This window comes from Gekko japonicus, unplaced genomic scaffold, assembly GCF_001447785.1.
Source record: "Gekko japonicus isolate JY-2015 unplaced genomic scaffold, Gekko_japonicus_V1.1 scaffold821, whole genome shotgun sequence".
Lineage (NCBI taxonomy): Eukaryota > Metazoa > Chordata > Lepidosauria > Squamata > Gekkonidae > Gekko > Gekko japonicus.
The window spans coordinates 586376-589597 of NW_015160235.1; the positions used below are offsets into that span (position 1 = coordinate 586376).

At 51.8% G+C, this 3222-nt stretch overlaps 1 protein-coding gene across 2 annotated transcripts in view; it reads left to right on the forward strand.

Moving 5' to 3' along the window:
• Nucleotides 1-3039: 3039 nt before the first annotated feature.
• FAR1 (fatty acyl-CoA reductase 1) overlaps nucleotides 3040-3222 on the forward strand; it is an 86112-nt gene continuing 85929 nt past the window's right edge. For both annotated transcript variants that reach the window (XM_015412836.1, XM_015412845.1), the window contains exon 1: nucleotides 3040-3064. The gene's annotated coding sequence lies outside the window, so the exon portion shown is untranslated. The remainder of the gene's footprint in view (nucleotides 3065-3222) is intronic.

Here is a 3222-nt window from a genome sequence, read left to right on the forward strand (position 1 = left end):
ATTCCATCATCTCAATATCCGATCTACATTGTTCTTCATATGAAACAGTGACAAATTGTCTATGAGGTTCAGAGGTGGAAAGATTATTCTCTTCGTCTGAGAATAATTAAGAAAAAACCCTAATGATAAAACTGGAATATTACAAATGTCAGTAGTCAAACAACAGCACTTTGCAAAGTGCAAGACATGTGGAAACTTAGACAATGGCAGGACTTTACAGTACCTTACAGTGCAATCCTGCCACCGATGTAATCATGGTACTGATCGTCTGTTCACGGGAAGGTTTCATTAGTGACTGGGTGACATGAAAAAGACGGTGAAGCTGGGTTTCTGAGGCTGCAACCATATCAGCACCCCCAGCAACTGCACTGCACTGTCCCATTCAGGAGTCTTGGTGTGACGGCTGAGCCATGATGGACAGGGGAGGCAGAACCAACCAGGGACTGGCAGGAGCCGGGGCCCAGGCCTTCACATGACATAGCTGAGGACCAGGAAGGGGTGTGGCGTTAAAGGGGGTCACTGTCATCACCATGGAAAGTGCATGGGGAAATGGCAAGGAGAGTCATCAGCACAGTCACTGGCATCAGCCGCTCACCTGTGGGCACGCCTCCCAGCAGCCTGGAAATGCTGGTGAGGGCACCCCAGGCCATCCCTGCTGGGGGTGGAGCTGGAGAGGTGCTGTGGGGCAGGCCAACATGTGGGGGCCTGTAGTGCCACCAAGTCCTGTAACAGCTTCTCAATGTGACCTGTCCATCCCCAGTGTCCCTTGCAACATTGAATAACACCTAAGTTCCAAAAAAGGCAGGACATCCCTCCCCCTGTTTTTCACCAGATATGGCGTTGGAGTGGGCAACCAGGCATTCTTCCCAGATACAGGGATGAGACACACCAGTGGGGGTTACCATGGAGGTGATTCTGTAATCATCTGTGATATTCCAATCTGCCAGTCAGAACTCCATCGAACCCCAACATGGAAGTTCAGTGCAGTAGAGAGTTTTAACAAGAAACACTGAATGCCTTGGCTGGGTAGGTCTGCCCTTCTTGGTGGGTCAACTGGGACCTGAACACTCACAGTGGCGCCACAGCTGGGAGCTTGAAAATGCACGTTTATGCACCACCTTCATTTTTTGTGTCCCACGACCTCCTTTGACTGCTTTACTGGCGCATCGTTCCATTCCAATTGATCCTTAGCCTACCAGAGCCCCTTGCAAAATGTATGGAAATGGGTCAGAGACTCTGGCTCTTGGGAAGGCTTTCTGTGAACTCCTCCATCAATCATTCATCAGCTAGGCAAGTGCTTGGCCAGGCTGTACACATCAAACCGGGGGTGGTGGGGGCGACCACCAAATTTAAGACTGACATAAGCAGCTGCTTGCAACTGTGGAACCATGTGTCAGCCTCTGAGAGCCAGTTTGGTGTAGTGGTTAAGAGCGCGGACTGTGATCTGGGAGAACCGGGTTTGATTACCTGCTCCTCCACATGCAGCTGCCCATGTAGCCTCGGGTCAGTCACATGTTCTCTTAGGCCACCATCGTAGCCCTGTAGCAGTTGCCTCGCCGAGAAGTGCTAAGTGCCGTCTCTGTGCTCTTCCCACCACCAGAGTGTCTCACTGCTCACTCTAGGTTCGTATGGCAGGGAGCTCTTAGCCGGAGTCCCGTGCCAAGTGCCCTACCTAATGAGTTTTAGGGTGTCCTGGCCACGGTTTCTGTAGGATGGGGGGGGCAACAGTTGGGTGCTGGAGAGGGGGTGTGGGTGCTGCAGGGGAGGGAGGTGATTGGTCAGACTGTAGTTGGCATCCTGAGCTCCTCTGGGCCATATGGGCATTGCTGTGCCAGTGGGGGGGGGGACTTGGTTTTTTTTATTTCCATGGGTGCCTATGGATTACATCATGTTTTTTGGTGGCTTAATTGTCTACCACTGACGGGGGAGTGTTCCTGGGATGAAATGGCTTTAGAAGCCAACTAGCTGCAGCCACTCCCCTAGGCTTGCCCATAACCATACTGGCATAGGGTCCTACACTTCTGTTCCACCAATGGGCCACCGTGAGCATTGGGGTGGTGTTAGGGGACTGAACCAGAGTAATTGAGCCTTACACCAGCATATCACTGAGATACACCAGTGTAATGCTTAGTGCTTTTGCTCCTCCTCCCATAGGACTGCAGTGTTAGGCAAGAATGTGATGTACATTTGTTTGGGAGTTAAGTGCCACTGAATACAGAAGGACTTACTTCTGTATGAGCTAGGGTTACCATATTTTGAAAAGCAATAAAGGACATATTTCCCAACTGACTACTTAAAGCAAGTGATCACTATGAGAAATCTCATTTTAAAGACCCCTCCTATTTAAGCTGTGATCGTTGCTACTAACTAGGAATATCCCTAACCTTCCAACCCCCAAAGGAGACATTTTCATCAGTTTTTTAAAAAGAGCCCAAAAGGGGACAGACAAACAAAGAGGGTATGCCCTCTAAAAAGAGGACATCTGGCAACCCTAGTATACTATAAGCACTCATAGGATTGCACAGTTAGTGTAGTGCAGTGATTCCTAACCTTTTGGTATGGTGAACTACAAGTCCAATTTACTTAGTAGGGTAATCTAGTTTTAAAAAAACAGAGCATGCACAATTCAGTACAACCGCAAGCGCCTGGGACCCACCCTTACACGCTTTGCAACCCACTTTTGCATCATCAGGATCCACAGATTTAGAAACGCCGGTTTAGTGGATAGCAACCGGATAGTTTTTGACTACCGGCGACTTGGGGCCGGCTCCAAGGTAATGGCAAGGCCGGAGAGACGCAGCAGTAGAAACAGCCGCTTCCCTCGGTTCCCCCTCCATTGGTCAACCCCGCGCTGCGGCTGAGAGACAAGCAAGTCCCGCCCCTTACGAATGGAACCGCTGCTCAAGGCCTCCGCAGCCTCTAACCAATCAGCAGCGGCTAATAGGAAACGAGAGTGGCGTACCGAGGCGCCTATGGCGGCGCCGCAGTCGGCTATCGGGGAGCCGCCAATAGCACGCGCCTTTCTCATTACCGCTGTTAGCGGCCGTAGCAGCAGCAGACGCGGGTAAGCTGTAAGCGAGCGGATTCTTCCCCCCCCCCCCCGCCCCCCCGGGCGGGGGCCGCCGGGGGGGGGGGGGGGGGGTCTGGGGCTGGGTCAGAGGCATTGCTGTGCTAGGAGCAAGGGTGGCTCCCGGGGGAGGCTGAGTACCTTCCTGAAAATTT